Genomic DNA, 23,117 nt, shown 5'->3' with positions numbered 1-23,117 from the left:
TGAACGCGGGGGGGGGGAGGGGAGGGAGCGGGCCGCTCCCCCGAGTGTGTGCGCGAGTGTGAGTGCGTGTGCACCGGGCCCGGGCGAGGCTGCGTGTGCGCGGGGCACCGCCACATCCGCAGCGCCCCCCCCCCCCCCCTCCGTCAGGGGGGGGAGCCGCGTCCCGGCGGGGCTCGTCCTGCCCCGGGCCGGGCCGGAGAGAGCCGGGGGAGGGGGCGCGGGGGCGGCGGGGGGTGGGGGGGGGGGAGGCGGTGAGAGGGGGGGGGAGGCGGTGAGAGGGGGGGAGGAGGAGGAGGAGGAGGAGGAGGAGGCGGCGGCGGGGGGAGGGCGCGCGCGAGGCGCTGCTGACGTTGGCCTCTCCCCGGAGCCTCCCTCGTGATTTTGGCCCCGCGCGGCGGGGGCCGCTGGCGGCGCGCGCGCTGCCCGCCGGCCGTTGCGCCTCACGGGGGGGGGGGGGGGGAGGCAGCGAGGAGGGAACCGTGTGGGGACACCGGGAGCGGGGGGGGGGGCGGCCACGGGGACGGTCCCGGCCGCTCCCGGGCCCGGCGGAGGAGCGGTGTGTTGGGAGACGTGCGGGCTGCTCCGCGGGAGCTGCGTTCCCCCCCCTCCGCTCTCCTCCTTCCCTCCCCGCGCCCCGCTGTCCCGGCTCGTCGGGGAGCGGGGGAGGCGTCGGGCTGTGCGAAAAGTTGCGGGCCCTGTCATTGAGTTAAGTAATGGCTGCTCCCGTCGGCCCAAGATGGCCGGACAGGGAGGAGAAAGGGAAGGGGGGGGGGGGGGGGGGAGGTAAACACGAAACAAACAGCGGGGACGGAGGCGCCGAGCCCCGAGCGCGGAGCCCGTCCCCCCGTCCCCGTCCCCCCGGTGAGCACCGAGGGAAACTCCCGGCTGCTCCTCGCGACTTGGCTCCGGCTGCACCCCCGGCGTCCGCGGAGCTGGCGTCGTCCTTATCAACCTGTAGCACGTTCAGGCTGCCGGGCCGCGAGCTGCCGACAAAGGCTGTGCGAGGCTGAGTATCTGCGAGTTGGATCTGGAGCCTGCGCGCGAAGAAAACACTCGCGCAGCAGGGGGGAAAAAAAAAATAAATAGGGGCTCTGAAAGCACCACACGGCCGAAGCAGGGGGCTCTGTTCCTCTGGGTCCCGCTTTCCGACTTGTTCCTGTCAGGAGCTCCGCGTTTGACACTTTGTTCAGCCTATTGTATTGTTGTGCTCGGGCGCTGCGCTGATATTTTCACGTGGAGATATTTTCCCCCCCCCCCCCCCCTTCCTTTTTTTTTTTTTTTTTTTTGCTTGGTTGAGCCCCAGCTCCATACTGCGTTGCGTTCGGTGGCTTAGGCCCTCACTCGTGCTTGGATGTTTATTTCTGGCGTAATTCGAAAAGCTCAATGTCAGGACGTGGGGGGAGGGACGGGACGAAAAGCAAGTACACTTTTCTTTGTGCTTATATTAAAAAAAATGAAAACAAAACAAGCCCTTCTATTTCGTTTTGATTTTTGGAGTTAGCTACTAAAGTATTTTTCCAGATAAAAAGGTAGGGGAGTGACACGTCAGACCAGTTAAATAACGTCCATTAACTGTTAGTAGACTAGAGCTCAGGTTGCTGGGTGAGTGCTGCTGGGGCTATCGGGAGCGTTACAGAGAACCGTATGGGATAGAGCTTAAGGAGGCCAGGTCGAAAATAAAAGTACCGTATCAATTAGATTCTGTCACATAACATCACTAGGTTAAGTTGTATTTTGCATACTGTAAAATCAAGGAAAGTGGGCAGCAGTTCATCACGTTGGATTTTGAGTTCTTTCTTGCATTTGATGCCTTTATTTTTTTTTATGTCAGTCAGTTACAGTTTTAGTATTTACAGTCTGTGTCAGGTCAATGAAGTTGTGCAGCTTTTTGATATTTTTGAAGTATGTTTATGGAAATATCGTCGAATCTTCTCTTACTGCATCAATGTATGACTCCATAGAGCAAATACTTTTTTTTTTTTTTTTTAAATTTTGATATTCCACCTCGGTTTTCTGACAGTGTTTTGGACATTTATGAATTGCATGCTAACTTAGGACGCATGCTATTTGTAAAACATGTCACTGAGAAAAAAAGTAGATTGTTGAGGAAGTAGATTAAAATGTTACTGTTCAGTGCAAAGATGTTTCAGAGGAATTTCATGGCTTGAACCAGATGCAGTTTTGTTTGTGCCTTTTCCTTTTTGGGAACACACGTGCTTCAAGTACTGTTATCGATAAGTAAAAAGTTGTTATTTTTAAGATGCTCGTTACTCACGCAATTCATTTTTTTTTTTTGCGTGTGTGAAGCTTTATAGGTTCTGTAAAATCTACACCGCAAGGGAGGGTTTAGAGTAATTATTCTAGCAGACCATTTAAATTTCACGTAACGGTCATTTTTATTGCAGAAAGTGTGGACGTACATGTGTGCATTTAATGAGTAGGTTTTGCAGTGATAGTAATGAAATCTTTCCTTTTGTGCATGGAGCAACAACAGCTAACAAAGACCCTGGGCTCCATAATTATGAAATCCTAACTGAGTGATTTAAGAATGTACAAGCCGGTGCATTGTAAAGTAACGTGAGATTTATGTGGAAGGCTAGCAGGTAAGGAAAGCCGTGGAGCCATGTTTCTGGAGGAATCCTTCCACAAAGGCAAAAGTGTGTCGGGGCTTCCCGCAAGGCGGGAGCAACGCATCTGCTGTGGAACCCTCTGGAAAGGGGGGGGGCTGCTGTGATGCCCGGCCGCATTCCCTGCGGTCAGGGTGGTGGGAGCAGCGCGTGTGTCCCCGGGGACTGGCAGGGGGAGGTGGAGACCTGGGCTGCCAGTGTCCGGGGAACCTCTCCTTTCTCTGCCCCAGCCCTTGTGCAAGCAGCAGGGCTCTGGCATGGGCTCGGGTTCGGTGCCTCAACACCATGAGGTGCTGCTCCAGTTTTTAGGGGGGTTGCTTAGCAGGAGGCGGCGCGTTGGCTGAAGCTCCTCCAGGCCAAGCAGGAGATCGCGTGGAGCCTGAGCGGGGGGACCTCTGGCTTCGTGAAGCCACACCCTGGCAGGGTTGAACAGTAAGAAATCCGGGATCTCTTCCAGGGATGGAGGAAGCTTCTTGTCCGGAGCTTTAATGTAGTTGTGGGTTTTGTTCATACTCCAGATCTGGACCAGAGTCCCGTTTTTTGGTAGTTTCACTTTGTAGGATATCTGACCGTAGTAGAATGAACTAAACTGGGTTCTGCTGCTGGGTGTAACAAATGAAAAGAGCAGATATGACATCAGATCTATACAATATTTATGGGGAGTATTGAAGATACTGAGTAAAGGTCAGCAGTACTGTGTTGTTGCTCCACGTATTGGATGTGTGATAAGCCAGTAAAAAAATCAAACTTTTATGTAATTGTGTACACGCTGCTAGTATTTGTGACAAAGAAATAGAATTTGCTGTTGTCAAAAATTGTTTGTTTTGCAGGAAAAGAGCTTGAAAATAATAGTTTGCAGCTACTGTGGTTTTGGGGCAGAAAAGAGGGGAAATTGAAAGAGACATCTCCTTTCAAGGCAGTTGAAATGCTGAAAATCCAATGTAGCTGGTCTCGTTTAGGCGAAAGTGCATGCAGTTGCACTTCTATAGTTGACAAGATGTGAAGGAGCAAAAAAAAAAACAAAAACAAAAAACCCTGCTGGTATCTTGATGTCTCTTTCTCCCAGAAAGATGTTTGTTCTCATGGGAGGTGGACCTGAAAATTACTTGGGGGGGCATATGCTGTTTTGGAAGTGAACTGCAGTTTCCTTTTCCTCTTTATTCCTTTATTTTATTTTTTTTTTAAATTCTATTGTTTTGCCAAAGTGGACTCTTTTTCAGTGACAAATCTTTGTTTCATAAGCTATAATTATTTGGCTCCTATACAGATTTAGGTTGATGTAGCTGGTCTAATTTATTGGATTTAAGATGTTTGGTAATTCCTATTCATTGAGCTTAATCAGTTTGTCATATTCTGTGGACAAAATTTGAAGCATGTTTCCATTTAACAGTATTGATGTTGAAGTCGATACAAAGAGAGATGAAGTAGTTTGTTGTAATATACCAGTTTTAGGTCTCTGTTACCTTTTGTGGTTTTGTGGACCTTTTGTTTTGCAGCTGATTTTTAAAAATCATGTTTTCTTTGTGCAGAGGCCATGCGTGTTGACAAAATTTACAAAGCGATCATCTGTGCTTTTATTTAGCATACAAAATAAGCATACAGAGACAATATTCTTTCACCTTCGTTATAATTGTAGGTGTTACTTGTTTAAAAATAGTTCTGGACAGTGTGAATTAGTATATAGTGACTTTGTCTCTTTGGTGTTGACATTAATTTTCTACTAATCTATAATTAAATATCCTCAGTTTTAATTGTAACAGGCTGCTTGAAAAACAATTATGCAGGAAAACATTTTAACAGATTAGTCTAGGTGTAGTAAAGTCTTTTTTTTTTTAATTTAATAACTTTGGAAACATTTTGGCTTAATTTATTTTCATCAAAACCAAGAAAAAATGCTTTAAAAGTAATTATAGTGTTAGCCTCACATAATGGCAGTGTTGGGAATTGAGAAACTGGGAATTGGTACCATGAGGCATTTGTAAGCCATTCCAGGAAGTGGGAAGCCTTTCCAGTTTCTGTAAATTTGTATCTCAGCTGTTCCTATGTTTTATTTTTATTTTTTTAATGCATTCTGCATTTTTTATTTGCTTATCTAGCATACCGGCTATTAATGTGGAACAAGTTGGAGTTGGTTAACGTTTTGTAAATCCTGTTACGGGTGAAACTGGTTTTGTAGCCCCCTCCTGAGGGTGTCTGGAAGTTGAAAGATTTGAAGTAAAAATTGTAACTGTGACTATTGGATAGCTGGGAATGATGTACAGATTTTAAAGATCAGTATTTCTCTGCATGCTGCTTGTGCTTTATGCTAATATGGTGGGTTTTTTTTTAGGATCCAATTAAGGTAACGGATGACACATTCTACAGTTCATGGTTGTACCATGTTTATACTTTGAAATTGCAATATTTTAAAACAGCCTATATGATATTTATCTATCTTGGTACTTAAAGGCTTAATTATATGCTTGCAACATTTGTATTGCATCTGGTATTAAAAATAACTCTTTATATATATTTATATATGGACATTGCACAGTACTTTTTGCTCAAGTATGAGCTACTCTGAATGTTTTCATACTTCTCAAAGCTGGTGTTTAAGGCGTATTTCTTTAAAATAATGTTTTTTATTACTTAAAACTTCAATTTTTGAATGTTTTGGGTTTTACTTAAGTTTAAAGTGCAGGGTTGTGACTACTTCCTGAAGGCAAGGAAAAAATTGGTGAAGGTAAAATTTTACTGTTGTCATTTTAATATATTAATGAAAAGGTAAGCAGGGACCTGATCTCCTCAAATAACATGATTTTGTAGAAGCGCAGTTAAGATTGCAGGGAAACCAGAATACTGGTCTTTGCATCTCAGTAAGCTTTATGTTCTCTATCAGGAGACTATTATTAGGGAATACAGTGTAAGATTTTTCTTTGTTATATTGTCTTTCCATGTTTTTTATGGAATAAATGTTGCTACATATGGCAGCTTCTAAGTACTCGTCTACCTAGTCTGTGGAGGCTGAAGCGGTACGTTTCTTTAAGCGACATATTTATAGAATTAAGACAACTCATGCTCTACTGCCTTAATTGTTAAATAGACATGGCAAACAGTAGGGATGAAGAAGAAGAGAGAAATACTGTGTTAATATCTTCTGAAGTTAGTGTTGAAAGCATCATCTGAAAAGTGTACCGTGTGTTTGTTCTATATACCATTTTAGAAAAGAGTAGATGTTCGATACTTGGGCAACTCTGCTTTTAGAGCCATTTGTTTTCTTTAACGTTTCTACAGTCAGAGAAAATTAAGGGGAGTTATGGAAAATATTTATGGCTATGAAGTGATTTTATAGTGATTAACGTTTATTACAAGACTTCCTGGTACCAGAATTAAATGCCATGGCCTACTTTTTTTTTTCTTTATCCCACTGGGAGTTAGGCGAGTTTACGTTCTGTGGAGAAATTAAGCTTTGGTTTCCAGCCTTACAAAATCATGAATTAGGCTTCAGGTTAATCATGGTTAGTGAACAAAAATATCGTTGTTCTTGGCCCTCAACTGAGAGGGTTTTTGGGTAACGGGAGGGATTTGGCAATACTTTCAACCTATTGAAATGGAAATAAATGTGTATTTGTGAAAACTAAAATGGTTATGTAAAACTAGTTACTGCCGTAAAGGGGTTAGATGAGTTTCTGCAGAAGAGGGCTAAGCAGGTGAGTGGAGAGTCTGAAGTGAGCACGTTGCAGAGCAAGGTGACAGGTTTCAGCAGTTGTTCGGATAATTCCAGAAGCTGATCTGTTGTCACGCTCACGCTGACTGCTTAGGGGTAGGTAGGTGCATGTGTTGGTCTCTCAGTCCCTTAGTTCAGCCCTGTCTTGTGTTTTACCTGTACAACTCAGGTAAGCTACGTTTGTTGCAATCTCCCTTCTTGGTGAGGTTCTCCAGCTATGGTGTTGAAACGTAATGTTTCAATAATGTATCTTCACAATTAGAAATGGAAGCGGTGCTCATTAAACTTCAAGCAGCGTTATAGGGACCAGTTGACTCGTTGTTACGTGCGGTAACAATGTTAATCCTGTTCAGTAGCGGAGTACTTCTTTGTAGTAAAACAAACAAGACAATATCCAACTCCGTGGGCCTGTATGGAGCCCTACAGAGGCTGTCAGGATTTGTATAGAAGTACCTGAAAGCATAATCTTGGTACCTTACAGAACACTTTTGTTGTAAGGAAGGAAAGGAACTGTGTTTGATAATGTCTAATCTGAATTTGTCAGACCAGAGGAGTCCTGTAAAGTAAGGGAAGTGAGTTAAATATTTTATTATATATGATACTGGTTTGCAGATAAGCCTAATAAAGAACTCACCCTAGTAGTTGTAATGCCTCTTGAGGAGAGCCTGTTTTCAAAACCAGTCTGCTCAAAGCCTGCTTTCAAAACTAGTTCTGTTGACACCATCAAAAGTACTGTGTGCCTGCCATTTGATAGTTTGCATTCGAGCCTAAGAAAGTTTGTTGAATGGAACATCTTTAAAGTCAGCTAGCGTGTTTTTGCAGCGAGTGGGGTGGGTCAGGTATTATTCTTGATACCAGATACTATTTTCTGTATCTAAAGAATGCTGGGGGAGTGTTCCCTGCGCAAACAGAGCACAGTGTGAATGAATAAAAAGTCCCTTCAGCGCATTTGGGAGTTGAAGAATGCTCTTTCTCAGATACTTTCACTTTAGAGTGTAAGGGTGCATGGATCGCCAGCAGAGCTGTTCTGATGAAATAGCTGCCTCCACGGTTCTTGCATTCGCTGCATAGCATTTGTGGAAGAAGCTTGTTTAATTAAGTTGTGTAATTAAGAGTTTTTTTTAAAGGAGTGACTAAATGTGTTATGAATTACAAGCAGAACACTATATATCTACATGTGAATTTCCTTTGTGGTAAGTTGTTAAATTAATTGTTGTTTGTTAAAATGGCTGTAAGTCATTTCCTTTTCTCACAGTGGTGTTTTGAGGATTATGATTCACTTTTCAATATAGATCGGTTACTAAATTCTGAAGCAGATTGACTCGTGGATATGCTTTTCATTAAGTTTCTGGTTGCATTTGAAGAATTTCAAAATTCTGAACAATTTCAGGATATCACTTTTAGCATTAGTAAAAAGTTCCAGTGCAACAGCTTTTAAAATGGAGCCAATAAATCTTTTTTTTTTGTAGTATTGCTCCTTTCATTGGACTTGCCATTTTGACTTTTTACACGAACACTGGTTTATGATTTAAAAACTTACTTGCACAAGAATTTAGGGGATAATAGTGAATTGAAGTTAAGGCTTTAGTTTTATGCTTTTTTCCTGTAGGTAACAGAATTTTAAGTAGTCTGTGTGTGTTTTTCTCCCTGTGCTGCTTCTCATATATGTTAGTAAAACCATTTCTGGGGTCTGTGCAGTAAATCAGGCTGGAGAACTGATTCAGATTTAAATTAAAAAAATAAAATAGTAAAAATGGGAAACTCCTTAGTTTTAATAACCAGTACAGTTTATAGTTTTTGTAATAAGAGAGATTTGAGAGCCTACCTGGTATGCATCCCTCTTAGTGTGACACTGTTTCTGGAAGGGATATTTGTAAAACTTGCTGAGGCCAAAAGGATTGGTCTCTTATTTTCTTAAGGGAAGCACAAGTCACTGGGGTTACGTTCCTTTTGGAGGGGAAGGATGGAGTGAGTGCATTGGCCTGGCTTTATTACCCTCTCTTAAAGGAAGATCTAGTGTTTTGTGGAGTTAGTCTGCCACTACAAGAGCTGGGGTGGTTTCAGATCTGAACATAGGTGCAGCAGCAAAGAATGCCAGAATGTATGTACGAGGACTGTAGAAGAAAGCTGAATATTTTTTATGAAGCTGTTTCATGTCATTGTGGACGTGGCTCTGAATGGGCTGAGGGATCCAGGTTGCATGCTCCATAAATTGCATTTGAACCTGCCTACTGAAAATCAGGCCTCCGTTTGCTTTTGGGGAAGGAGAGAAGTGAAGAAGCCTTTTGGGAAGGTTTCTCAAAAATAATATAATGTTACAATAAAAACAGGAAGTTTGCAGTGAAAGAAAGGGCCTGGAAGAGAGGTTGAAAAGGAAGGTTCAGGAAGAGGGGGGAAAACAAGGAGTTAAATAGGTGACAAAGTGATGCAGACAAAATGGGGTGGTGGTGGTGGCAAAGGCAGTAGAAATTACAGGATATTTATATTTAGTCTCTTCTGCAACTACCTGAAACTTGGTCCTGGCTACCGTCTAACTGTTACTGCTAACTTAAGGTAGCATTTATGCTATTAGGTGCTGTTCCCTGCCTCAAAAGGTTTTAAAAGCAGGGTAAACAGGAATAGAATAGGCGTAAGGAAGTTGAGGAGGGTGTGGGGAGAGTGTGAAAACTCCTGAGAAGTTACATGCCCTCAGTTCTGAATACAGTCATGCCTCTGCTTTCTCCAGTTTGTGAATTAAATTAAGGTATGGTATACAAAGCAGCTCCTTTTGCAGAAATATCGGCTGCGCCTTTATCTTCTACTGCTGCCTCCCCTTTTCCCCCCTTACCACCTAAGGACGGCAAGAGCTAAGAAACCTGCTGCTTCTGTTTTTTCCGTGAGGTGAATATGAAGGCCAAGAAGAAATGGTCACGCGTCTGTTCTCATGTCATGCTTTGCTGCCTTTAGATTTGAAGGATGGAGAAAGCTGAGCAAGTATGGAAGGTGTAGGTGGATATGTTAAAAGGGCAAGAAATAGTTTTAAGTTTGGAATTTGAAAGCTTGAGTAAGGGAGAGTGATGCTGATCTTCAGGATGCACCAAAGCGTAGAAGGAGTACAAGGCGTGGTGGGAGGATAAGGAAAATGGAAAACATCCATTACATAACATCAGAAAGCATGTCATAAGCAGCCTCTGAAAGGAGAGGAAAAGTGGAATGGGGTTGGGAAGAATGAAGAAGTACAAAAATGGAATACGTTGGTTGGTCAACTGTAAAAGAGCTTCTGGACGTGTTACAGATAGGTAGCTAAAGGCAAACGAAAAACACCGTTTCTGAAAACTTCGTGTGTTCTTAGTCCTTGGCGTGGTGAACAGAAATGTGTTGCTGTCTGTGTGTTTGTAAACTCTCCTAACCTCTCTGGGCTTTAATTGTTGGGAAAACAAAGCCTTTGAATTTGTGATTTCATTAACACTTGTGCATTGTAAATTTTCAAAGACCAGAGACTCAGACTCATTGAAGGGCCATCTGATTTGAAGTGTTACCTGTTAAAAAGATTAGTAGGTCAGGCTTAGAGATCTCTCTGCTTTAAAAAAATAATAATCATAACTTTTGTTTTATTTTTGTTTACTTTTTAAGATAATTATTATTTATTTGTCCCTTTCTTGGTTCAAACGGAAGGGTGTGAGTATATAATTTCTATAATTTCTGAAAATTTTCTAGTTAGAAACTGTTGTTCAGCTAATTTTGGATCAGAACACTACATATTCCTCTCTTCAGTGCTTAAGAGTTGGTGAAATTAAAAAAAAAAAAAGTAGTGTATGAAAACAAAAAGGGTATGAGAGGGATGTGTGTCTGAGCCAGCCTCTTCTGGCCTCTTTATGAGAATCTTCAAATATGCTCTTAGCATAGGAGCACGTGTAATGTAAATTGTGAGTTAACTTTTTGGATTGTAATGGAAGGCTTCCTTAACTGTCATTACTGTATGGAGGAAGTGAGTAGTTGAAATGGCTTTAATGCCTCTTTTGTTACATGTAGAGAGGATTGAAGTTTCAGATGCCTTCATCCCTGGAGGTGCTCAAGGCCAGGCTGGATGGGGCTTTGGGCAGCCTGGTCTGGTGGGAGGTGTCCCTGCCCATGGCAGGGGGGTGGAACCAGGTGGTCCTTAAGGTCCCTTCTGACCCAAACCAGTCTGTGGTTCTGCAATGAGATGCTCAGAGCAGAGTGCAGTTTTGGTGTCTACATAAAATGAGATGACAGGCAAGTCTGTGTTAACTAGTGAGCAGCAAAAAGTCTAATTTTTAACCATAAATGCACTCTCTTAACCTACAATTTCATATGTTAAAGAAGTTATTAGATTTGGCAGTTTTCTGGGATTGGTTATACACTGTCCATATTCGCTGTTACAGTGGGATTTTTTTTCCATGCACAGTGTCAATATGAGGCACCTTTTCAAGTTTATTTGATCTGAATAATTTGAAAATAGTATTAGTGGTTGAACAAGACGTGGAAAGGAGACACATATTACATTAAAGAAAATGGAAAGCACAGCAGAAGTTACATTGTGGTTTAGAAAGCTATTGCAGAGATGTAGTTGGGACAGTTGGAGGAATTGTGGAAGGTTGTTCAAGGATTCCTTAGATAATTGTGCATGATAGGGGTAGGATTGTTAGGACTGTGATGACTAATCTTGACGGTTATCTTCAGTTAATCTGGGAATGTAGGTGTATTCAGAACTGTGTAAGGAAGAAGATGAAATAGGAATATTGCAATCTACTTGTTCCCTGTCAGTAAAAATGCTGTCATCTCAAGTTGTATTTTTCTTTATTAGTTGATTTTCTTCCCCAACGGCAGCTTGTTTTTTGCTTTTGAGTGGTAGGATGTTTTCCTGTAATGCCAGTTGTGAATTTAGAGCTTGCTGGCATTGTGGCCAAAATTCTGAGAAAAACGATGACTCCATTATATCCAGTGAGAAAGGAATCTTTTGTACTACTTACTTTTAATTGCTAATTAATCTAAGTCCTTGGTAGTTTGAAAGAACGGAATAGCTTATGCCCTCCTCTTCAGACCGGCATTTGCTACTCAGATGCGGAGACTGATAGAAGGGGTGATTTTTATTGTGATTTCTAGATGCAGGCGATCTTCCTGAGAGAGTGGGTAAGCATAGTCATTTTGTGCAATGTGCTCTCCGGATTCAGGGAGTGCGTGACACCTGTGGGACTGAGGAGCGATTTAGGACTTCCGTGCTTCTCGTGAAGGTCTCACAGCCCACCCCAAAGCCCTCTTTGGGTTTTGTTTGACCGCTCTGCTTCAACTTCCGTATTTAGTGATAACAGGTATTTTAGATCGTCCAGGCAAGCAGCAGAGATCTTCTGTAGAGAAAGCTTGTTGACATTTGGAGATTATTTTAATTTCTTCTAGACCTTGTAAAATATGAGTTAATGAGATTAGACTGCAGCTTCCTTAATGGTGAAGCCTTAGCTCCAGTGCATTAGAACTCATTTTTTGGGGGCATTACTCAGCACAGATAGGTAGGAATTTCCTAACACCAGGAAACCACCTCCCGAGGAGTGGGTAAGCAGACCTGCAGATGTACCAACTGAAACAGGGAACCAGATTTCTACTACAGGTCATCTCACAGCTTTTTCCTTGGGGGCTTTCTCACTTCCAGAATCAAAACTCAAAAATGGAACAAACTGATTCAAAGCAATTCATTAATGACTGGCTTGATGTCTGTCAGGCTTCAGACAGCTGGAAAGGAGAAAAACACGTCTGCTCTAATGAGTTCATTTTCACTAATTTTCTATAGCATGGGAGAACCTTTCCAGATTTTTGTTGTGCCATTGCTGAAACTGATAAAATTCTGTGTTCTCATAAGCAGATCACATTTTGCTTAGCACTTAGTTTGCCAGTGATTCTCTTTTCTAAATAATAATAAAATTAGTGAAGAGTAGTATTTATTAGTACCTCTGCATATTGGTACCCCGGCTTTAAAATGAGTGTATTATCAAATCTGGATAACTTCTTCGTGCATACTTGGATCTCAGCTGGACAGCAGTCTCTGCTGCTATAGCTGTGCAGGCATTTTCTCTACTTTGGTAGTACCTACGTAGAAGTTACTCTTTTAACATCATTGCACTGTGACGTGCAGTACCAGAATCAAAAACAGTAAGAGCTCTCTGCTGCTGCCCTGGTTGGAAGGTTGAGCCAAGGTGTATGGATTTCTCTTACCCTGGTGTACGAACAGGCAGAACTTGGTAGAGCAGAACTGATTTTTTTTATTATTTTTATTTTTAAAGTAGGGATGCTGTGGCTGTCTGCTGTTGGGATGCTATTTGTATTAATTTCAGTTTTCAGTATCTTCTATGTTTTCTGCAGCATGAAGAATTCCAGTCAACCTTAAATGTTGTTGTAAGTAATGTAGTTTAGAGCCCAGGCCAATGTGATCTTGCTACCTGTTATCTCAAATGACCAGAAAAGCTGTGTAATGTCTTACTTATTGTACAGCGATTGCACAGGATTTGACTATGGTTATGCAAAAATATTCTCTACATGAAAACTATTCAGAAGTGATAGCTTTTAAGGAAATAAACATTTGTTAGAGCCTTAATAAAAGGTGCACTGCAAGTTATATGATTGCCAGTTAATGCATGTAAAATATCCCTGCCAGGATCATGGTCTGAAAGTGTGTGTAAGAGAAATGTGTTTTTAATGTATGTTGCGTTGCACAGTTATGAAACTCTTCTAGGATAAATAATCCTTTTTATTTTAGAACTACAGTTCACATTTTTAATCTTTAAACAGAGTTATTTCTATAATCTGCCCTTTAAAAAAAGCTTAGAAACGTGAGAACTGCAGTGACAGTTAAATTTGTATGATCATATGTGTTTCTTTTACATTTTATAATACTTCATGGTTTCAATTTTAAAAAGGAACTTTAAAATAATATTCTGGCATTTGATTTTTTTTGTGTGCAGATTCTTTACTCTTCAACTGCTGTGTCAGCCTACATTTTGATTATAAGCTAGTAGGTTCCTTTTTTTTTTTTAAACTTGGTTTGGACAAAACATTGGAAAATGCAGTTTTGTGGATTAAATCTGCAGTGTAAGAAGAATGACAAGTGTTATATAGATTTGCAGATAGAAGAACATGATTAAACAACCGGTACGTTTTTAAGATGATGCAATATTTATGTAACTTGATATTTGCTAAACTGGTAGGTCATTTAAGTAGAAGAAATTTCCATTTTGTTTAGAAGTTAAAGAAATGAGTTCCTAAGCAAGTGGGGCAGGTACCATGGTATTGCCTCTCCTTCCACAGTCAGATCCCACTGTTTAAAGTGCTGCTTCTGAATAATTTTGGTTCTTAGTGTGAAGGTGGGTTGTCTTTCATTGAAATGCACATTAAAAATAAATGTTGGGTTTTCTTCCTTCGTATGTATCAAAATCTTGGCATTTGATTAACCCTTTGGTTGGGTCTCTTTATAGAGCTTAAAGGAAGATTCCCTTAACTTTGGGAGAGGGATGCCTGTTGGGAAGCCCTATTGCACAGTGCTTGCTCAGGGGATTGAGCTGAAACGAGAGGTGGAGTTTCCATTGCCAGTTGGCATTTACTGCAGAAAAGTGCCCATGAAGTTGCACATCTGAACGGAGCTGTAGGTCTGTATATACAAAGTCCTCTTCTCTTTGGCTGGTTAATAGCAGTCGGAGCTTAAAGCTCCGTTATACAAGAGATGTTGGCCTCCTTAACCTCTCCAGCAAGTTAACTGTTTCATTTTTTTTCATGCCCCTTCTGTGGGGCGTGAAATCTTAAATTCTCTTCATGCCTAATCCTCTGTCACGTAAGTGTTGTGGTGTGCGAGGTGTGGGTCTTACGCCTGCCTGTAGCAATGCGAAAGGGTGTGGGCAAGGGGAAGGCCCGTACTCTTTAATTTTAGAAACAAACAGTTTGAAACAGTGTTTATTTTCAATATTACTAATTAAGTTCTTCACACTTCTTTAAGTCTACTCCTATGCCTTTCAACTAATAAGGCAAGTAAATACTCAAGAAAAACCTAATTGATTGTGCTAATAACACTTCTTAATATACACATATTCTCGAATAATCCTCAACATTGTTTTCTCTTGATGCAGCATGTGCTTAGTGGTTTATTTCTGTGCACGTAACCTGCGTTATCTATGAGGAAATATTTTAAATTTAGTGTCAGCTGCTTTTATACGAGCAGTATGTAAAAGCCTCCAGTTTCCAGAATAGGATGGTTTCACTATGGACAGTTGGAAGGGACCTGCAAAGATCTGAGTCCAGCTTCTGACCGGAGTGTGCTGGCTGAGCTCGTGGAGGTCTGACTTGTGCCCCGTGTCCTCAGTGAATGAAGCGTGAGCTTCCTGAGGAGGTGTGAACCATTCCAGAGGCCATACAGGTACCGTTACCCAGAGCCGTCTCAGTGAGCTGAGCTGTTACCTGTAGTAGTTCTAGGCCTTGGGAGTGGATTTGCATTTACTTTCTGGAATGAAAAGTAATAAAAGTGTTTGACTAGGATGGGAGGAGGGAAGAAAGGGCAGAGGGATACAGCTGGTTGTGGGTAGTGGGGAGATCTCTATAATTAAATCGGGAAGATGCATTCTTACCTTCTCTCACTTGCTTAAAACTACTGTAACCAATGGTGGGAGGGTCTCCCAAGATTTTGGGAAGCAGCCCATGTTCGGGACTTAAATTTCCCCATTAATTGTGCATTATTACATGTATTTCTATGAAATATGAAAGGTTTTTGCTTCCTTCAGGCAGTGTGATGGAGGAAGGAGAGGAGATCACAGGATAGAGAAGGCTTGTAATGCTAATCTAGGGCAAAGAAGTAAACCTCATAGTGGCTTCTTTTTTTTTTGTCTTCAGGTGGCACTAAATTGCAAACTTCCTATTGTAGCACAGCAGTATGTGATACTTGCCATACCTGCAAACCTGTATGTCAGGTACAAACTGACCAGTTAGTTGCAACTGGCTTGTAAGGTCATGGAGTTGGCGAGCGCCATGGGGTTATAAATGAGTTCTGGAAATGTTTTGATTCAAGCACAGCTTTGGGAGGGTTGCATACACAACTCATAAGTCCGTTGAAACTATCTCAGAGTTTTTGGGAGGGAGAGAGGGATACTTGAGAATCACATAATATCCTTTACCTAGTGACAGCTTTGCTGTATGCAGTCTCTCTGGAATACTTAGATTGTTGTAATAGGATTATTTCTTTTGTCACTCCCTTGTAAATTTAGTGTTAACAGCAAAAATCTTGGTTTGTGCAGTTAACTTTGCCCTGTGGTGTTTTGTGTCCTTCCAGACTGGTCTAGCAAGGCTTTCGAAACTGGGAAATGAAATTGTTGTACCCATGGACATAACTTTAGCTCTGACTTCAGTGAGTGACATCCCCTCCTTTCCACACCTATAACGTGTGCGTGCTCATTTTCCTACTGTCTGCAGCTGAGGAGGAGCTGCCCGTGGCATTCCTGTGGTTCAGGTTTTAGGCTGCTTTCCACCAGGAAGACTGTATGCTCTGCTTTTTCATGAACTTCTTTTTTTTTTTTCCCACATACCCGGCGATTTACCTCTCCTACACCAACTTTGCGAGTTGCTTGTCACCCTCGTCTTAGGCAACTGCTGATGGTCACAGTGGCTTAGGTGTCCCTGAGCATTGCTTCTGCCTGTGCATGGCAGTGCTAAATAAATCATAGTGGCTTTCTTGAGGCACGTAAGTGTTCTTTCATTTGATCATGTCAGCAGTCAGGCTGACAACACCTCTCAAGGGAAAGTCTTTGTGTTGTATCACAACTAACATAACTCATATTTTTTTTTTTTTTGCTTAATACCTTGACTGTAGAGGACAGCTACCCCTTATGCAGCTAGAGTACTAGTAGCTGCTTCCCAGTAACTGTTGTCAGATCTTTGTGGACAGGACTGCGGTTACATGCATTTCCTGTTTTCAGGACGTTATTTGGTTGCTCTAATCGTTCTGGAAGGCCTCATGCAAGATCCTACTTGCTAACCAACTGTGTGTTAAATTTCATTGATGAAGGTTTTTTCACTTAGTGGTTTTATACTTAGCTTGGTGCTCTTAAAACCTGTTTCACTAACCTAGAGCTACAGTTTTTGTTTAAAAGGAATATTACATTTTCCAGATATCGCTGTCATTATTTGCATGAAGTTTATCACTATCTGTAGCTTTCGTTATAGATAGATCATGATACAAGTATAGCTTTAGACGGCGATAGCTTTTTGATAGTGAAAGCAAGTAGCAGCATTAGGATGTGAATGCTGAAAATAGCATTTCTCAGACGTTAAAAAACTGTTCCAGTGATCTGCAGAGATAGCACGGAGATTCAGACTTGGGTTAATGAAAACGGGTAATAAACGGGTGAATTGCTTGATCCAGTACTGAGTCCTGAACAAAAATCACAACAGCATCCAACTGCCCCCTGCATTTTGCTGGATCCCTTTCTTCATTTGTCAAGTGCTTCTGATCTTGTTGAAAACATTTCTATTTTGGAGAGAAAAAATATCAGACACTTTTTCGAGAACTAAGAACACTTCAGTACAATAGGTGATAGGGGCTATTTATATGTATTTTGGAAAGAAGTAAGTCAGAGTTAGAAGCCTACCAGTTGGGCGAATGATGCAGCAGAAAGCAAGCTCCGTGCTTCTACCCATTTGAATGCAAGTGGGGGGAATGTCTTCGGGGAAAAAATGCTGTGAACAATTACTTGGAACAGAGTGCTTTTAGAAAACTTGAGAAGGAAGCCTAGCATTATAAAACTTTAAAAAATATCCTTTCTAATGTAACTGCTGTGATTCCTGAATGCCTGTTTTTCTTGTAGCATTTTGTTAGCTCTTGAGATCAGAGCTGCTCATTCATTTGGTACCATGCTATGGGTGGCAGTGCGTGTCGGGCAAAAGACATTGGAAGTTACTTAAAAAGTAATATCCAATCTCATATTTTTTTTCCTTCAATGTAAGTTGCTTGTTAACAGAAAGTTATGAATAGCTGTTTCATTTTTTGCTTCAAAAACTTTTGATGTTTTTACATAAAGTTTTGGAAGCACATCACAGATCATGTAATGGTGATGACATTCTGTGAATGTTCATGCTCTTTTACTCCTTCATTTTTCTTTTTTGAGTGTTCCTAAACTAAAATTTCTCTCCAAGTTGAGGAGAAAATTGTTTCACAAATGAGCTTTGAAGAGCGGTTACCTTTGTGTAAAGCAAAGCTAGTTTGTATAAGGACGGGAAGCTTCAGTTACTTTAGCAGAGACTGACATACCTGCAGTGTTAGTACTTGTCTTGTTCAAGTAATGCTGGAATTAAAAACAAAACATAATCTGAAAGACCACAACAGGTGGGCTTGGTTCTTAATAAATTTAAAAAAATCTGTTTTTTAAAAAAAGCATTTCTTCATTAATTAATATTTTTAAATCAAGATTCTCTAGAGAGAATCCAAACACTGAATCCCACATGTATTTACATCGTTGAGGCTGCTCAGGTTTCAAATATTGTCTGTGTTTTTTGGGTCTGCAGTTAGCGCTCTCCACTTAAAGACAATGTATTTGCCTCTTCTCTGGACAGTAGGGATGCCGTAGTTCAAAATCTTAAGAAGTTAGTTCAGTCTTGTACCCAAGGTTTCCCAAAGACTTTAATCCAGAAGAGCCTGAAGGACATAAGAACCTTGTTTCAGTTTAGCTCTTTATAGTAAGTAATTGGTATTGGTCTGTCACACTCAGATAGAAATTGCTTTCAGAAATCCTGTGCAGAGTCTTTTAGAGAGAACACAAAGAATATGTAGGTTTACATGAGAGTTTCCAGCTGCTTTTGAAACCTATCCATGTTGCAGGCAGTTGTGTCACGGATCTCATTACATTTATGAAATGTCCCCATCTTAAAAGTAGTAATGCTTTTTGGCCACTTCTGCTTCCATTTAAACGCTGTGCAAGATCCTAGTTTTCTGAATCTTAGAATCCTTTTTTAATCCTGTAGATAGATGTGCTGAGGTGCTACTGATATTTCTGCCTTCAGGATAGGTTGTTCTCCATCTCTTGTAGCCCAAGAGCTTGGGAGCAGCGAGTGAAACTGCAAGAAAGCAGACTCAGAACAAATGGAAGGAAGATGGTTCCTTGCAGTTAATCAGAGGAACTGCTTGCCGCTGTATGTTGTTGATGTTAAATGATTGGACATGGTTTAAAAAAGCAGTGGGACAAAATGGAAGGAAAATCCATTAAGAGATGTTAACATCAGCTGTACCACCTGCGTGCAGGAAGTTCCTGAACTTACACTGCTGCAGCCTGGGAAAATATTAAAGAAAATGTTACATGCTGGCTTCTTCCCTTTGTTTCTTATTCAAGAATGTGTATTCGTGAAAAGGCTGTGCTAATCTTTTATTATTGCTATTTTAGTGCATGTGCTGTTGAAGTGAACATGGAGACAGGGTGTTGGGCTGGATAGACTATTGGTCAGACTTGGCATGCTTGTCTCATTTTATCTTTGGAAATTTATCATCTGGTGAATTCCAGAATTGCGTATGCTTTTTTTTGTCTTTATCTGCTTTGTGTTGGCAGCATATACTCATCTTGCTTTGTTGCATTGTAATCCAATAATTAATGTACTTAAGGTTTGTGATGATTTTTATGACTGTTGCAAAGTTCAGGATCTCGTATGGTTGCGTACAGTTGTACAGCTGCATGCCCCCTAGGTTTACCTTTGCAAAACGTGCCTGTGACATGCCGATAGGTGTATTTCTAAGTTGTAACGTCCTCACCTCATTTATAGCTGATGGACCTAAAGTAATACTGTAAATTCAGTCCAAAGGCCACTATCGTGTCACTGCAAATTGTAGAGATAATGATAGGCTGCCACCGAGCAGTGCACTTCAGAGGTAAAAATCTGTAATATTATGTTGTGTCTTGTGTTTCTGGGACTATTAAATACCTGTGAGAATGGATTTTAGGTAGAGCTTCATCTGACCCACAGAAAAAATGAAACCGTGTTGGACTGTGTGCTAAAATAGTGCAGGAAACTGTGATCCAGAGTCTCAACTCCCATTCCATTACTACACAGAAGGAATAAATTTTGACAAATGTATTTATGCCTGCTGCACCTGGTGGTCTCACATGCAGCAGTATAGCTGTGCTGCTAAATATTAGGAGATAAGGAGAAGAAGGAGAATGGAGTTGAGGTTCTGCTCCTTTTAGGTTACTTGGGTGTGAGGGGGCCTAGTATGAAGTTGGCAGCCAAATCTTTACATCTGGAGATAAGAAATAAAATGAACAAAAAAGGTACTTGGTTGTAATATTCCACAAATACTTCGCTTTCCACATATCCAGTGGAAAAAATACTTTTTGTTTTGATTTTTTTTCTCCCCTTCTTACGGTAAACTAAGAATCAGGTCTGTGTGGTTGGTCCTACTAGCCTGCAAAGAGACTAACAGAAATTAAACCTTATACCTGCAACTCGCAATACTTATTTGCAAATGTGCTTTCCCCTCTCTCCACTCTGATTCTAGGATTCTTTGTCTTTGCTCTTTTCCGTGGCTTGCACTTACACTTTTTCTTCAGGCCTGGGCCTTCTGTCTTCGCCTGTCAATGACTCTGCGTACAAAGCTCTTCCACCTGCTCAGCACGTGGAGCAGGGGGAAGAGGAGGGAAGAGATGAAGTCCCCTCCTGGCTGCCCCTGGCCCCAGTCGGCGCTACCTGGCTCTGGCTGCATGTGCCAGGAGAGCTGCTTCTCCTCTGGCTGTTTGGTGCGAAGTGGCCAAGGAGTGGAGAGCAGTCGTAGTCTTTCCACGCATTGAGCAATGGCACAGGCTTCACCGGTTAGCAGTTTTTCCCCTGCGAGCCACATTCGCAATATAGTGTAGCCACGTGCACCTCATGAGATGCCAGTTCTCCATCTGTGGCCTGAAGACAACGTAAATAATTTCTCTTGCATGTGCAAGTGTTATTCATGTTCCCAAGCTTAAGTGTAAACCTTACACACCTCCTGTTGCTTGCATAGCACGGGCCACAGGTGTTCCTGAATGACAGTTTTGTGCTTTTTTGGACATAAATTAATCCATTATTTCAGAAAACTGTACCAAATGAATCTTTTGTCCTACAGTCAACATTTTTAAATAAAAGAATTAAAAAGGTTGACACTTGGAACTGACTTGCATGTTACTCTTTGCCCTTTGCTATTTCTTGAAAAGACACTGAATTTAGATTTGATGCATTTTAAACTGTTTTTAAATGTTCTTAAACTGTCATCTCTGTATTCTTTATCCTCCCCGCACAATCTCAGCAGAGGGTTAATCGCTTGTTCTTTGGGCGACTGGCATGATTGAAGTGATGTGTATGTGGAGATGCTCTGCGTCTGGTGAGAAGTAGCAGGAAGGCTGCTGTGCTGCCAGGGGGAGTAGGGATGGCATGATGGCAGTGAAGAAGGTGGTGGTGTTCAGGGCTTCTTTGGGAAAATTGGCATCTGTCTACTGTCCTTTCCCACTGACTGAGGTTTCATCTCGCAAGAGTTCATGCGTTCTCTCTTGCATGTTGGTGCTCCCCTTATTTTGCCTGAGCTTTCATTTGCTGCTCCTGTGTCTGTGCCCTGCGTTGCTCTTTGGAGAACTTCAGCCAGTGATGGATTCTGTTGTCTTTGCCTCATAGATTCTCGTTTTGTTTTCTGTTTTCCTCTTTGGGGAATGGCCTGTTCATGATGAGTTACTGTTTTCACAGCAGTTCTTGTGCAGCATATGTGGGTTTTAATATATATTAATGAAGGCATATTTAAAAGTGTGTGCACCTTTCCATATATCCAGAGTTGGTGATGTGCTGTTTCTAACAATGAGTAGTTCTACCTGTTGGGACCAGTGCTTGAAAAAAATCCAGTCTTCTGTGGAAATAAGCTTTTCTCACATTGAAGAGTGTTACTGTTGACTTCAGTTCTCAGACTGGTGTTTTTGGCAGTGTAAAGATCCGTGCTCCAGCCATTGAGTCCTTCAAATGCAAGAGCAGAGATCCTTTGAAGAATTTCATCATCAAGCAAACAGAGATTACTTACTTTAGTGGCAGTTAACTGGGAGACATGGGTATATCCCATTCATCCAAATCTTAAAAAAAAAAAGCAGGAATGATGGAAGACAGTCAACCTTTTAATGTTTCCAATACTGTTGATATACTTTTTGCATTCAAGGCTTTTACTTTATTTCTTCAGTATTCAGTTATATTCGCTCTCAATTTAAGGAACTGTCTTTTTAACAAAAAAAAATCTTTAGAGACTTTACGGCCTGGGTCATATGTTGGTGGTTTTGCAATCTGATTTTTTTTGCATTTCAGAAACTATTTTTCCTGTAAAGATCCTGAAGTTCCTTCTAAGACTTTGGAATTAATATATACATGAAATTGGTGATGTCTGCCACCGTAAACGGTGCGGGAATTGGTCCTTTGCCAGCCAAAGGCCTGAGTCTTTGCAGCTTCAATTGAAGAGTCAACTTCTTAACAAAATACTTCATCTTTTGTGGATTAAATCCGGTTGAATATAATACATCCATAAAAAGGAGAAGCTTGTCAATAAATGTCTGAAATACATATCATTCACTTATTTGTGTCATCATTTCATTTTAAATGTAAGCCCTACAATAACATCTTGATCTTCCAAATGTATTTTATGTATGAATCACATAAACATACTGGTTTATGAATGGTGGTAATAGCATTTGAACTTTCTGACATCAAATGCTGAATTGCACACCTTTTTGGAATACTTTGTCCCATTTCAAATCTCTGGTGATGGATCTCGTACCTCAGTGGGTTTATAAAACGCTTTCTGTTAGATTATTATTAAAGAATTTTGAATTTTCTCCCCAGTTGTGAGAAAAAAGCATTGATTTCAGTGCTTAGAGATACTGATTCAGTTGTTCTGAAAGTCAGTATGGGTGCAACACAAGGTAAACATCAAGTTAAAGATTTGCTTTCTGTACAGTGGAATTCCACTTACCTTGTGCAAATGTTCATTTTTAAAAAGTCTACAAATAGTCATTTTTAGGAGCTAAGATGGTCATTATAGTTTAGGACAGGCAAATGTAATCAACAGTAAGGGCAGTGAGCTACCTGTAAGCTTTACAAAAAAAATATTTTAGAGAAGTTTAGCTGGTTTGGAGGATAGGGGGTGTGTTGCTTTTGTGTTGTTTTTCCTGATATGTAATAACTTACTTTTGAGGTAACTTTGTGATCCATTCATAAAATTCTAGAGTTGATCATGGTTTGAAGATAAGGATGCTATTCTTGTTTCCGAACATTTCAAAAATTCTTAACCTATTCTGTTTAAATAGGTTTTGAATATAACCTTTTAAATATTATTAGATTTATAAGGACTTAAGTGTAACTGTTTGTAGAATCCCTTGTTACTGAGTGCTGTTCCCAATATTGTTTGAGTTGGTGACTTCTTGTCCCCGAGTATTACAGCATCGTGCAGTAAGCTGTCCAGGTTAGGCCCAAGAGAAAGGGGTTATTGTACTTTTTCCAGCTGGACATGGTAGAAAAGAACATTTGCAAATCCTGCTGTTGGAAGGAATAGCAGCATGATGGAATTGAGAGGAAATTGTAATTCAGGCTAGGTTTGTTAGTGTTCAGCCAAGATATATGGTGAGATGGCCCCAAACTCCTCAGGGCTTTCCTCTGAAGGATTGCAGTCGTCTTTGTGTATGTGTAGTATGTGTGTATAATATTATTTTCATTAATCTCAAAATCCACCTTGCCTTCACAGGGTTATACACTCCTTGCGGGTTAGGAAAAGGATAGGTAGAGTCGAG

General features: G+C 41.0%; 1 protein-coding gene and 1 long non-coding RNA gene across 16 annotated transcripts in view; both read left to right on the top strand.

The window, feature by feature from the left end:
- The window catches only part of KDM6A (lysine demethylase 6A), a 154,810-nt gene that overhangs the window by 668 nt on the left and 131,025 nt on the right, over positions 1 to 23,117 (top strand). The window lies entirely within an intron of this gene.
- LOC308186175 lies at positions 298 to 21,236 on the top strand. Its single transcript, XR_013943947.1, has 2 exons — positions 298 to 13,470; positions 13,794 to 21,236. It is a non-coding gene; the product is annotated as an uncharacterized lncRNA (long non-coding RNA).

Source organism: Anser brachyrhynchus (assembly GCF_964034855.1).
Source record: "Anser brachyrhynchus genome assembly, chromosome: 1".
Taxonomy (NCBI): domain Eukaryota; kingdom Metazoa; phylum Chordata; class Aves; order Anseriformes; family Anatidae; genus Anser; species Anser brachyrhynchus.
The sequence above is the reverse complement of the archived record's forward strand: the minus strand, read 5'-3'. Positions and strand labels throughout refer to the sequence as shown.